At 44.2% G+C, this 14,607-nt stretch overlaps 1 non-coding gene across 1 annotated transcript; it reads right to left on the minus strand.

Annotated features, from left to right (window-relative positions):
* Positions 1-14,175: 14,175 nt before the first annotated feature.
* LOC138398550 (small nucleolar RNA U13) lies at positions 14,176-14,278 on the minus strand. Its single transcript, XR_011236025.1, has one exon. It is a non-coding gene; the product is annotated as a small nucleolar RNA U13 (small nucleolar RNA).
* Positions 14,279-14,607: the final 329 nt, after the last annotated feature.

Raw genomic sequence — 14,607 nt, forward strand, 5'->3', positions numbered from 1 at the left:
TTCACAGGTACCAGGGGTTAGGACTTGAAAATCTCTTTTTGGGGAACACCAGTCTACCCGCTGCAGCATGCAACTCTCCTACTTCTAAATACAAAGACACTATGGGCAGACATTAATTACCATAACTTTCTGTGGGGCTCTTTGAGTTAGGTGAAAGTAGGATGCAGGGCATAATTGCATATATAAACCATTCCTGTCCTCAGAAAGCTTACAGTCTCATGAAAAAGCTGATGATAAACAAGTCAACCCATAGATATTCATTAGAAGAAAATATGTATAATGCCTTCGTCCATTTGGGTTGCTGTAACAAAATACCTTAAACTGGGTAACTTATAAACAACAAAAATTTACTGTTGAAGGCCCCAGCAGATTTGATGTCTGGTGAGGGGACACTTTCCCATAGGGGGCACTTTCTGTGAGTCCTCACATGACGGAAGGGGCTAACAAGCTTCCTCAGGCCCCTTCGATAAAGGCACTAATCCCATTCATGAGGGCTCCTCCCTTAGGACATAATCGTTCCTAAAGGCCCCACCTCTTACTCCTACTGCACTGGGATTAGGTTTCAACATATGAATTTGGGGGACACAAACATTCAGACGATAGCATGTAGTGATGGAAAATACTACGAGAACATGGTTTACATGCTGTGGTCAGGGGAGGCCTCTCTGAGGTTATGACATATAAACTGGGACCTGAAGGATGACAGTGAGTCAGCCATGGATAAGGATAAGGAGAGGAATGTTCCAGGTGAAGTTAACAGCAAATACTAAGGCTCCAAGGTGGGAAAGAGCACAACACTTTCCAGGGACTAAAGGAACAAGGAGGGAGAGATGACAGAAGATTGCAATTAAACATGTAGGCAAGGGCCATAACCCCGTGGGCACTGAGTGGCTTCCAAGCTTTTTCGACTGCAACCCTACAGCTAAGAAATACCTCTGATATAATTCCTGGTATGCAGATGCGTATCTGCACAACTGGATAGTAAATGGGAAGATAGTGAGTAGTGGTGAGATTTTTCTTATCTTTTGGAGGTAGTATCTCAGAACATCAATTGATCATGCATGGGAAGGTGACAGAATTCAGGATGAATTCAGCATTTGGGCTTCAGCTCTTGGGTTGCAGGATGTGCCAATACCTGAAGTGGGAATGCCTGGGGCAGGGAAAGGATTTTGTCGGGGAGAATGTGGCTGTAAATAAATAGTTCGGTATTTGACATATTAAGTTTGAGACACCTGCAGAACAGTAGGAAAACAACAAATTGTTTTCTCCTACTATACTCTCAACACTCAACACAGAATACCTCACATCTGGTCACCAAAATTTGTTGGGGGGTTCCCCCCGACAGCCAGTTCTCCGGCAGACACCAACAGGCCTGTAACTCAGATCAATTCTCACACCATCTAGACAGAGTTAGAGTCAGACCCCAGAGGTTAAGGGCTCAGTCCCCCAAGACTGAATCCCACTGCAGGCACTGATCCCAGGCCGTGAACTGCGCTTCTGATGACTGGCTATAAATTGGGGTTCCTGTGACCTCCTCTTAGGATTCACCATTTGCTAGAGCAGCCCACAGAACTCAGAAAAGTACTTTGCTCACATTTACTGGTTTGTTATAAAGTATATCACAAAAGATACAGAGGAACAGCCAGAAGGAAGAGATGCGGAGGACAGGGCCTGACTGACGGAAGGTCTCAGAGCGTCCATGCCCACTCCGGGCGTGCCTGGGCACTCCCTGAACCCTGTCCTTTGGGTTTTATGGGAGCTTCACGACAGAGGCACGATTGATTAATCATCGGCCATTGGTGATCAACGCAGCCTTCAGCCCCTCTCCCCTCCCTGAAGGAAAGGGGTGTGTGGCGGTTTAAAGTTCCAACCCTCTGAACACACAGTTGGTTCTCCTGACATCTTGAGGCTGTCTGGGAGCCGCAGCCACCAGTCATCTCCCCAGCATGCAAAAAGGTACTTATAACTTGGGAAATTCCAAAGGTTGGAGGAGCTCTGTGCCATGAAACTGGATGAAGACCAAACTGTATTATTTCTTCTTATAAATCACAATAGCATAGTTACCGAGGTCGAAACCACAGAGACCATCACTTAAATAAGAGGAAGCAAGCTTCCTTTGCTTCTTTCATGCCGAATAAGCCTGAACCCCAGTCCTGCCTTCTGTGAGTGTGTGTGTGTGTGTGTGTGTGTGCATGAAAGGCTGTTCTGGGGTAAAGCGGAGTTCATGAGCCGAGACTGAGCCGAGCTGTCCAAATTGGTTTCAGCTGACGGCCTTTGTTAGTGGCGTCTGCACTCCTGCTATCTGTCTTGTTATTTTTTTCATTTTCTCTCTAAATTCATTTCTGGAGCTTGGGGCCTCAAAAATAACAAGCTTTTAAAATGACCGAGCGTGCTCTCTGGCTCCACAGGGCCCAACTTCCCCGCTGCGTGCTCCACGCAGGCCTCCGAGTCCTTGTTTTCCAGACCAAGCCCACTAGAGCAGTGGCAGGGAGCCAGTCCGTTCGTCCTCTGGCTGGGGAAGGAGGGGGCTGAGGGGGAGAAGAGGGAGGGGAGGGTGGGGATGAGGGAGAGGAGGGAGGAGAGGGCGAGAAAGCAAAGGTAAAATGGTGAGCCTGAGGCACGTGAGATGCTGACAAATACTGGGTAAGATCTAAAGCAAGCTTTAGCCATTTTAAGATTGTACGTAAGTTTGGAATTGCTTAGCAAATGCTTTTTGGTATAGATGCCTCTTTGCTCTGGCCTTCATCCTCTCGGGCCATGTGGCACCTGAGGGAACCTGCCCCACACTTAGAGAGGTACAGCCTCGCCAGATGGCATTTGCCCTTTTTAAGATCTGCCCCCACCAAGACTTGCCTCCAGATCAAGACCAGAGTCAGCAGGAAGCACGGCTTGGTGCCCAGAGGAAATACTGAACACAGTAAAAGTCGCGAGGCCTAAATAGTAGGGGACAGCAGCGCCTGGGGGCCGAGTGTGGAAGTGGATCTTGAGGGGTTGGAACTGGGGTTGGCAGAATATAAGAGTGGAAAGGGGAGAATGTGTTGCCATACGAGCCCTTCTGGAAAAGGCACCTGGGCCCATCCCAACAGGCTGCTGAGTTGCTCTCTGAGACATGGACAGTGTCGGCCTGCGGTGAGTGAGGCAGAAAGCAGAGCTCGCTGAGCTGGGTGCCGAGGAAGGGAGCTCGGGGCACTGGGAATGTTGGAGTGGATTTATCTGGTGAGGCCAGAGAACCACCTGGCTTGCTCCTCCAGAGACCCAGAGGACACCCCTCCCCGGGGACAAGGCTGGGCATTTCCCAGATGCTCAGACGCTGGGGAGGGGTGGGGGCTGAAGGCTGGGCTGACAGTGGGCCATGCTGCTGCCCACCTGGCCTCCCCAGTGGGTGTGACAGGATCGCCTGGCGGCAGACACAAGTGGATGCAATTAACCCGACAGGCGGGGGAAAGTCGATGCCGGTTCATAGTGGTGAAGACGGCACAACTGCAGACTGGAGCTTAAGCAAGCTCTTCTCGTCCCACAGTCCGTCTCTCCCCGAATGGTATCACCATCCAGTGGCAGCTCAGACCAAAACCTGTAATCAGTAGCCCCGATTCATGACCCCACTGCCACCACGTCCTGCTGTCTGTGAACGTCCCTCGCACAGGCGAGACAGCGACAGCTCTCCACCCTCTCCCCTCCTGCCTTGGTTCAGGTCCTCGTCAGTTCTCATTCCAATTACTCGAGCAGTTTCCCATCTGTCTCTCCCACCCATGTCCAGCCCTCGTGCACAGCGGTCTTTCTACACTTGGGGCTGCTCCTACCACTTCCGCGAATACGTCGTTTAGTGGCTTGCCGTTGCCTTCAAAGCACAGCCCCGGCCAGGCGCGCACGCCAGGGCCATGACTGAGTGCCTGGAGGAAGTTGGCCTGCAGAGGGGAGAGTGAGGCCAACACAGATCGGGGAACACAGCTGAGGAAAGGGGACAGAGGGAAACTGACGTTTTTTAGCACTGCCTGAGGCCTGCTGCATCCCTGGACAGGCCAGTTAGGAGAGACGATGAATTCCCTGTTTTTTTGGATTCGCCTAATTTGAACTGGGTTACAGTTACTTCCACTGAAAGAGCCCTGCCGCCTCAGGCCGCATCAGACTTTCCACTCCATGTTCCTGTGCTGTTGATTACAGACTCTGCTCCCCACCACTCGGCCCTTTCCTGTCCTTGCCTTCGCAGCTTGGCATGTCCTCTGCACCCAGCCCCTCCAGTCCCATTTCCCCAAGTCCAAATTCCACTTCTCCTTCAGGGCCCACGAAAAATTCCCTCAGATATGATCGAATGGTTAGTTACGGTTTTCTTCCCTGCACGCCGCAGCTCAGCCTAAAACATTCAAAGGTAACAAGTCCTTTATGGCACACAGAGAGCTGTGGCCTTTCGGGAACGAGTATTCTGTGCTCAGACAGGGCTGCCAACACCGCCCCGAGTCAAGACAGGATCCACACCATTTATCATAGAAATTGATTTTGCTCCAACACGTATTACTAAGATAGATCCATTTTACTTTGAACTTGGAATGTGCCGCAGCACAAAAATCACAATAAGTATTCAGCAGTAAGGTCAGTCAAAGGCACTGATGCTCAGAAACGTAATTTGTTTCATCCCAATCTCAGTGAGAATCAAGAATGGCTCTGGGCTTTGCACAAAGCCCCTTCCAACCACCTCAGCCTTTTCTGGCATGTTGTTTGGGATCCGAGAGGAGGCGTAAGAGCCATAGCCAAGACCTACCAGTTCACAGAACTTTTATTGGCCTGTACTTCTTTTGGGTCTACGGGTTGAACTCAAGTTTGGAATAAACCAAACCAATCCCATTTTGTCAGTTGCAGAATTCGGGGATTAAAGTAGAAGCACATTGCTAAGGTCATTCCAGCTTGGATTCTGTGAACCAAGAAGATGTTCCAATGTAGATACAAGTTAACAGAACTTAGTAAGCCTAATTATTATAGATAAAACAAGTGTAAAAATCTCTGTAACACACTGAGTCTATTTCCTCTTTGGTCGGGTGAGGGATAATATTATCGACCTCACAGGGTTTTTGTAAAAATTAGAAATAATCCATATAAAGTACTTAGCACAGTATCCAGTGTCACAAAGATATTTAATAGATGGTGGCTGCTATTATTGTAACCATTTATTATTTATTTTAGAGACCTGCAGAGAGTTATAAACCAAATACTAAGGGAGTGCCGTGAACGAAGGTGAGAAAAGCTTCCCGATGATCTCACGGATTTGGAAGGAGGGAAGGAACGGTGTACAAAGTTGGATTTTGGTAGCTGAAGGTGGGAGCAGCCCTTTTGGTCACAGGATTTGCTGTGGTCTGGAGAATATTCTCCCTGCTCCCAATTTGTATCTAGAGCATGAATGTCTTTCCCATTAATAAAGTTCTATTCTAACCTCACCACCACACAGGTCCCTCAGCCTCCTCTGTTCATGCTGTGGTTGTATATTACGCCTGTTTACAACAAACCCCCCATCAGACAATGTTGGCACTTTTCAACTTTCATGCATGTTTTAAAGAACCCAAGAGGAGAATAATAGTCTATTATTACCAGATATTTACCATTTCTGTTTCTCTTCCTTTGTTCCTGAAGATCCAAGTTTCCTTCTGGTATCATTTCCCTACTGTCTGAAGAACTCCTGTTAGCAATTCTGTCAGAGCCAGTCTGTTAGCAACGAGTTTTCTTTATTTTCCTTCATCTGAGAGTGTCTTTATTTACCTGCAGTCCTGCGAGATATCATCCTGGATATAGAATTCTGATAGTTCTTTCCTTTCAGCGCTTAAAATGTCGCTCCTTTTCGTTCTGGCCTCCAGGGTTTCTGAGGAGAAATTTGCAGTTATTCAAATTGTTGTTCCTTGTCAGCAGTGAGTTTCTTATGGCTTTTGGGATTTTTGTCTTTGTCTTTGTCTGTCAGCAGTTTGATCATGATATGTCTCGGTGCGATTTCTTTGGGTTCATCCTAATGGAGTTGTTGAATCATGTTTATGTCTTTCACCAAAGTCAGGAAGTTTTCAGCCATTGTTTCTTCAAATATTTGTTTTACACTACAATATTTCCTCTCCCAAGACTGTAATGACATGAATGTTAGACCTTTGGTATTGTCCTATGGTCTCTGAACGAACTCACAGGTTCATTCTTTTTAATCCTTTTTTTCTCTTTGTTTCTCAACTTGTATAATTTCTGTATCTATTTTTATGTTCACTGACTTGTTCCTCTGCAATCTCCATTTGCTATTTATTTTTATTTATTTTTTTTATTTCATCTTATTGTTATGGGGGATACAGAATTGCAGGTTACATACGTTGCCCATGTACCGCCTTTCCCCCCAAGTCAGAGCTCCAGGCGTGTCTGTTCCCCAGATAGTGCGCGTTACACCCTCCATTTGCTATTAAGCCCCTTTAGTGGGCTCCTGCCTGTAATACTAGCATTCTGGGAGGCCAAGGCGGGAAGATCGCTTGAGCTCAGGGGTTCAAGACTAGCCTGAGCAAGAGCGAGATCCTGTCTCTACTGAAAGCAGAAAAATTAGCTGGGCAACTAAAAACAGAAAAAATTAGCCCAGCATGGTGGTGCATGCCTGTAGTTCCAGCTACTCAGGAGGCTGAGGCAAGAGGATTGCTGGAGCCCAGGAGTTTGAGGTTGCTGTGAGCTAGGCTGATGCCACGGCACTCTAGCCCGGGCAACAGAGCAAGAATATGTCTCAAAAAAAAAAAGCCCCTTTAGTGAGTTTTTAGTTTCAGTAATTGTATTTTTTGGTTGAAATTTTCCATTTGACCCCCCTTCCTATTTTCTGTTCCTTTGCTGAAGCTTTCTTTCTCTTCATTTCAATGATGTTCACCCTTACTTGGTGGAGAATTATATAATAGCTGCTTTCAAGTTTATCAGATAATTCCAACATCTGTGTCAAATCATCTCTGTGTTAGCATCTGTTGCTTGTCATTTTTCATGGAATTTGAGATTTTCCTGGTTCTTCATATTCCAAGTATTTTTGGATTTAATATTGAACATTTTGACTATTCTGAGACTTTGTTGTTTAAATTCTGTGGAGTATGTTATTTTTTCTTTGGAATTTGCATATACCTGCACTTATGCCAAATTAATCACTATCATTTAAAGTGTATATTAAGAGGCAATTGACCCTCTGGGGTTCAGGCTGCAAGTTCTTAAGCAGCCTTTTGTGGGTTGTGGTTTCTAAGCCTTTGGAGTGCTGTCCCGTGTGTGTATGTGTGTGTGTGTGTGTTTATGCGCATGCATGACCTAGTGCCCAGTCCGACACTGGGGCCCTTAGCTCGGTTCTCAAAGTCATTGCAATGCTGGTTAGGATTAAACGATCCTCCCGCCTGAGCCTCCTAGAGTGCCAGGATTACAGGTATGAGTCATTGACCCCTGCCCACGACTGGGATTTTACTGTTACATGGAACTCTATTGGATTAAGTCACTGAAATTTGGTGATTTATTCTTTAGAAAGAATCATTATTAACATTTTGGTGTATTTTTCTCTGTTTGTTTGTTTTTTTCCTATGCACTTTTTTCTCCATACTTTAGATCAGGGAATGAATTTTTTTTAAGGCTATTAGAATGGATTACCAAAATGCTTTTCAAAGATGTTCCTTTAATTTATATTCAAGCAAGTCATACTGTATATGAGAATGGCTTTCTCAGCATCGTTTGTTTATAGTTGCCATATTTTTATGCAGATTCTTAGACTACTTAAAAAAACCCATCTAGGATATGTGACAATCTTTTAGATATCTTATTTCTCTTATCAAACTGTAAAGTTTTTTTTGTTTGTTTGTTTTGAGATAGAATCTCGCTCTGTCACCAAGGCTAGAGTGCAGTGGTCTCATCGTAGCTCACTGCAACCTCAAACTTCTGCGCTCAAGCGATCCTTTTGCCTCAGCCTCCCAAGTAGCTGGGACTACAGGTGCACACCACCATGCCTGGCTACATTTTGTATTTTTTTAGAAATGAGGTCTCACTGTCTTGCTGAGGCTGGTCTCTAATTCCTGGCCTCAAGAGTTCCTCCCACCTCAGCCTCCCAAAGTGCTAGGAGGCATGAGCCACCATGCCCTGCCTTCAAGTTGCCTGTTAGAGGCTTGTCATTGATCACTTAATTTTAGAGTCAGGAACACTATGCAGTTCTCTGAGTTCATCTGGCTTCCCAGCCTCCAGAAAGCTGTTCCATCCAGTCCCCCTTTATTTGTTCACTTAGTCAGTCATCAAATATTTATTCAGCACCTACTGTGTGTCAGCACCTACTATGTGCTAGAAGTTTGGGTTATGGCAGTGAATGAAACAAGATTCCTTTTTCCACAGAGCTTATGTTTTAGAGGGGAAGATGGACATTAAACAATAAACATAATAAGTAAACTCCAGATATGTTAGAGGACATGGAGAAAAGAGAAGAAAAGCAGAGTAAGAGGAACAGGAAGTTGCAAATTAAAATACGGTGTGTTAGGGTAGGCCTCACAGAGATGGCAACATTTCGGCAAAGACTTAAAGGAGGTAAAGGATATCTGGGGAATGAGTCATTCCAGCGAAGAAAGCAGTCTATGAAAAGCCTAACGCAGGACCGTTGGTGTGTTCTGGGGACGGCAGAGGCACTGTGTCTGCCACAGGGTGAGCGAGGGCGGCCAGACTAGCGGTGCAAGGCAGGGGAGCACATGAAGGGACATTCTAAGGGCTCTAGATCTCACTCTGAGTGAACTGGGAAGCAGAGGAGTGACATGGCCTGACTTAAGTTTACAAGGGTCGTGCTGACTGCTGTGAGAAGAAGCTGCAGACAGGCAAAAAGAGAAGCAGGTGACCAGATGGAAGCCTTTTTCAAAGTCCAGAAGAGATGATGATGGCTTAGATCAGAATGGTAGCAGTGGCTACAGGGAAAGAAGTAGGAATTGGGATATATTTGGAATATAGAGCCCGCAGGACTTCCTAATAGACTGGACACGAGGGTGGTGGTTGTAAGAGAAAGTCTCCATGGTGCAGATGGAGAGAGCTTCCTAGCGTGCAAATCTGAACTGTCCTTGGCTTAACTCCAGGCAATAGCTCTCCCTCATCCACCAGGAATAACGTCAACCAAAACAAATGTTTAACAAAAGCAGACTGGGCTCCCCATATCTAGCCCAGGCCTGGTCTCATCTCCCTATTGCTTGCATTTTATACACCAGCCTGGATCGGCCAGGACTCCTCACCTTCCCCACTCCCTCTGCAACTCGGCTCTGGCATTTTTTTTTTTTTTTTTCCTGGAAAGTCTTTCCCAACTTTTTGGTGTATTTCCTGTGGCTGCTGTTACAAATGACCACAGACTTCATGGCTGAAAACAACAGAGATGTATTCTGTCACAGTTCTGCAGGCCAGAGTCCAAAATCAAAGGGTGGTCCTGGCCGCATTCCCTCGGAAGGTTCTGCAGGAGAATCCATTCCTTGGCTGTTCCAGCTTCTGGCGGCCTCTGGCCTTCCTTGGCTTGTGGCAGCGTCACTCTAATCTCTGCCTCCCTCTTCACATGGCATTGTCTTCTGTGTGTCTGTATCAAATCTCCTTCTGCCTCTCTCATATGAGGACACTTGTGATTGGATTTAGGGCCCATCAGGATAATCTCCCCATGTCAGGATCCTTAACTTAATCACATCCGCAAAGACCTGTTTTCCTTATGAGGCAACATTGACAGGCTCCAGGGGACAGGACCTGATCTCTGTGGGTGGCCATTAGTCACCCTCCTACACATGATACCGGCCCTTGTATCCCCAGCCACAGCACCTGCACACTCGATTGTAATGACTGATTTTGAGCACGTGCACACACACAGGTCTTCCCACTTCTCAAGGCTTCTTAAGGCCAGGGATTGTGTCTTATTAGTAATCACTGTTTTCCCCACCCTGGCACAGTTTCTAGCTCATAGCTGACAGTCAGGACGCACTGGTTGGGTGAGAGAGTGAAGATTCGTGAAGCAGAGTTTGTAACTGGTAGGTGTTAATGGGACTTAATAACCTTATGAAAATGGAAACAGGATTGTGTTCCTGATATCTGCACCCTCTTTACCCGAACCTGCTCAATCCAGGCTTTGGGCCCAGTTGTAGCCTTTGATAAACATAGCTATCGTTGGATAGAAGAATACTATGTTTTCCTTTGATTGGAGTATAAAATCTAGAATTTAGTGTCTTTGAGGTTAGCTCTGAGAGCTAAGAAAGTTGATCACGCTGCCCGTTTGAAATATCAGATCTCTTGGGATTATGGGTGAGGGGCAGGGCATCCCGGTAATTGCCCTTCCTCTGTTATATGGGAAGTCATGATATTGTCAGGAGGTGGGTGAGACTGCGGGGGGGTATTTGGGAAGTCACTATGACTTTGACGATAAAACATTTGTATAACCCCTGCCTACATGGGGTAGGATTTACCCGCAGCGTTGGTTGGCTTAACATAGTGAGACACAATGAAGGACACGAAGTCCATATAATCTTCCAAGATTCTACTTGCCAAATGGTTTCTGATTTTATTTACACTACCCTGGGACTTAGTCACACATGGCTACAGGAAGAATAGGTACTGGTGGCTAAAAAGCAAATCAGTGTTGTGCTTTTGCAGTGGGTTCTGTCTGTCTAGAAAAGGTATACTATTTGATTTTCCACCTTGAAATTTAGTTTCCCATCATTTTCTATGTTCCTTTGATTATCGTGAGCTATGTTTGCAGACAGCAGTGACCTACTTTGCTATATTTTAGTAAATCAAATTTGTTATCAACCTTGACACGGGCCAGACACACTCAAACATTCCACTGGTTAACATCACATGTGTTTTCAGACACCTATAGGGCAAACTGCGGCACTTTTAAAAATTGTTGAGCGAAGTCTGAATAAATGAAATGATAAATTTCCCCTACTGTTATGGAAATGCAATGATTTATATTAATAATCTGCCTGATGGCAGAGTCCTCCTGAATGAGTTCTGTTTTTTTTTTTGTTTGTTTGTTTGTTTTTTATTTCTAGCCCTCCTTGTATACTGGCAGCTTGTCCCAAATATCCATTAGGCCGTCCCCTGCCTAGGGAACATGGATCTCATTTTTATCAATGAGAAAATTCTAAATGTGTTGACGATGAGGGATTAGGTGGAGAAAATTAGACTGGAAGAGGAGAGGCAAATGGAAGAGAGCTATAAGAAAGAGCTCTTTCAGCTGGGTACCTCTGGGTCTCTTTAAACTTGCTGTCACTTCTCATGATGTTTTTGCAGCAACTCTCACAAGAAACCTGCATTATGGTCTGTGCTCTGCTGTGTGCGGGTAATTTAAAAGGGCCAGGGAGATCATGAAAGCCAAGCCTCGCACTTGGTTAGTGGACGGGGAGCAGAGCAGGAAGGACCTGGGTAACACAGAGAGCCATCTAGAGCCAAGGACACTGAGACTGGCTTTGCCATCAATGAGGACCTGCCCTTTGTATACATATTCTCTCTAGAGTCCTCTGCTGTTACTGCCCACTGGCAGTGCTTATTGTTTTCCTGTGAGTGCCTTCAGAGGCCCTCTCCTCCCACCCCGCTACATGCTGGGTCTTTTGGACCTGGTCACACTTCAGGCTCTTGTCTGTCTCTCAGCCTGTGCCCAACCAATGTCTCCTCAAGAGAGCTCTGTGATGGGTTAGAATGAGGAATCTTCCTGAGAGGCATTTGCATTTTGATAGGAGACACTTTCAAACCAATCTTATTCTTACTATTATTTTGCAAATGTTGCCATTGTAAATATTACTAAATGTAACATACATATAGCAAAGAGCCCAAGTTTCAGTGTATAGCTTGAAGTTTTGCTTTGTAAAACCACAACCCTGGTCAAAACCAGTGTGTAAGTGGCACCCTAGAGGCCTTCCTTGTGCCATGTCTGGATCACCCAACCTGTTGCCAAAGGCAACTGCTATTTTGATTTCTATAATTATGGATTACCTTTACCTGTGTTTGAACTTTATATCAATGGAATCATAGGTATATACAGTTGACCCTTGAACAATGAGGGGATTGGGGGGCTGTCCCCTGTGTAGTTAAAAATCCACAAATCTTCAAAAACTTAACTACTAATAGCCTGTGGTTAACTGGAAGCCTTCCTAATAACATAAACAGTTAATTAATACATATTTTGTATGTTATATGTATCATATACTATATTCTTACAATAAAGTAAGCTAGAGAACAGAAAATGTGATTAAGAAAATCATAAGGAAGACAAAATATGTTGACTATACATTAAGTGGCAGTGGATCATCATAAAGGTCTTCATCCTTGTCATCTTCATGCTGAGTATGCTGAGGATGGTCTTCTTGTCTCGGGGGTGGCAGAGGTGAGAGAAAATCCGTGTACACGTGGACTTGTGCAGTTCCAACTCGTGTTGTCCAAGGGTCAACTGTACGTTTTTTTCTTTGCTCTGGCTTTTTTTTTTTTTTAATTCAATCTTACGTCTGTTAGATTTATCAAGGTTGTTGCTAGTAGCAGTATTTGTTCTTTTTGTTGTCATGTAATATTCCATTTTGTGGAAAAAACTTTACAATTTAGAGATGGCCCTCAACTTCTGATGGTTCAACTTAGCAATGTTTCCACTTTATGATGGTGTGCAAGTGATACACATTCAGTAGAAACCATATTTTGAGTGCCCATACAACCATTCTGTTTTTCACTTTCAGTATAGTGTTTAATAAATTACATGAGATATTAAACGTTTATTATAAAATAGGCTTTGCGTTAGATAATTTTGTCAAATTGTAGGGTTAATGTAAGTGTTCCAGCACTTTAAGATAGGCTAAGCTATGATGTTCAGTAGGTTAGGTGTACTAAGTACATTTTTTACTTACAATATTTCGAGTTATGATAGTTTGATTGGGACGTAACCCCGTTGTAAGTTAAGGAGCATCCGTATCCATTATCTATTGTTGATGAACATTTAAGTTGATTTGGGCTATTATACACTTACACAGTTCTGTGATATTCTTAAACATGTCCTTTGATGCACATATGTGCATTTCCTTTGGATATATTTTACTTAGGAGTGAAATTGCTAGGTCATAGGGTGGGCACATATTCAACTGAGTAGAAATGGACAAGTTCCTTTCCTGGTGACTAGCTACAGAGCATCTTTCCATAGACATATCGGCTATTTGGATGTTCTCTTTTGTGTTGTGCCTGTTCAATTGGGTATAGATTTCAATGGATGGTCTATGCATGTATATACATATATCACATAAAATTTTTTTTTTTTTTTTTTAGAGACAGAGTGTCGCTTTGTTGCCCTGGCTAGAGTGAGTGCCGTGGCGTCAGCCTAGCTCACAGCAACCTCAAACTCCTGAGCTCAAGCGATCCTCCTGTCTCAGCCTCCCGAGTAGCTGGGACTACAGGCATGCGCCACCATGCTCGGCTAATTTTTTCTATATATATATTTTAGTTGGCCAGATAATTTCTTTCTATTTTTAGTAGAGATGGGGTCTCGCTCTTGCTCAGGCTGGTCTCGAACTCCTGACCTTGAGCGATCCACCTGCCTCGGCCTCCCAGAGTGCTAGGATTACAGGCGTGAGCCACCGCGCCCGGCCTACATAAAATTTTTGATGAACGCATAATTGGGATAATGTAGTACATACTTGTGATAGATTGAAAATTGGCCCCCTCCACCTTTCCCTGTAAACACAACCTTTGCAATGTGATTTGGAAAATCCTCCCATCAAGAGGCAGTGTTAATTTCCCTCAAATCTCTGCTGGCCTGTGGCTCCTTTGGGCCGATGTGATGCAGTGGAAGTGACTGTGGCCTTGTGGTGTCCTTGCCTCTGCCGTGGTAGCAAGCTGGGGCTAGCTTGATGACTGCAGAGGGCTGGGGCACTCAGCTGATAACCAAAGACCCTTATTAAGGAAAAAAAAACCTCAGGTTTGGTAAATGAATATAGTATTGTATCTTAATTTGTATTCCTTTGATTACAAGTAAAATTGAACATTAAAAAATCTATTAAGTGGCCAATGCTTGTTTATATCCCTTGTATATTTTTCTCTTGAAGAATTCATCTATTTATAGAGCTTTTTATATAGAAAGAATATTAACTCCTTGTATTGTATACATAAAATTTTTATCCAGTTTATTTCCTTTTAAATTTTATTTAGCACATTCCTATAACCAAAAGTTTTAACTATTTTCTTTCACATTAGGTGGGTAATGTGACAATGTTGTAACAAGGTTTGAGGGAGGCACATTCCACACGTGACTATGAAAACCCAGTCATCACACTTATGAACTACAAAGGATCCTTTTAACTTTTTATGTAATTAAATGTATTAATATTTTCTTTTATAAATCATTTTTTTTGGGGGCAATGCTGAGAAAATTAGTTCCCTCTCCAAAATTATATAGTTATTTACCTATTACCTATAGGGAAGACAAATATACAAAGGAATAAATCTCTAATTGTGAGGCACAGGACTTGGTAGTGTACTCAAGAAGCTAATTTGGGCATGGAGCCAATATCAGTTAGGATGCTTTCATATGCCAGTGACAGAAACTCTGCCTTAAATTAGTTAAAAATAATGACACAATTACTTCACATAAGAAATTTAGAAATACGACAGTTTCCAAAA

This window comes from Eulemur rufifrons, chromosome 17 (genome assembly GCF_041146395.1).
Source record: "Eulemur rufifrons isolate Redbay chromosome 17, OSU_ERuf_1, whole genome shotgun sequence".
Lineage (NCBI taxonomy): Eukaryota > Metazoa > Chordata > Mammalia > Primates > Lemuridae > Eulemur > Eulemur rufifrons.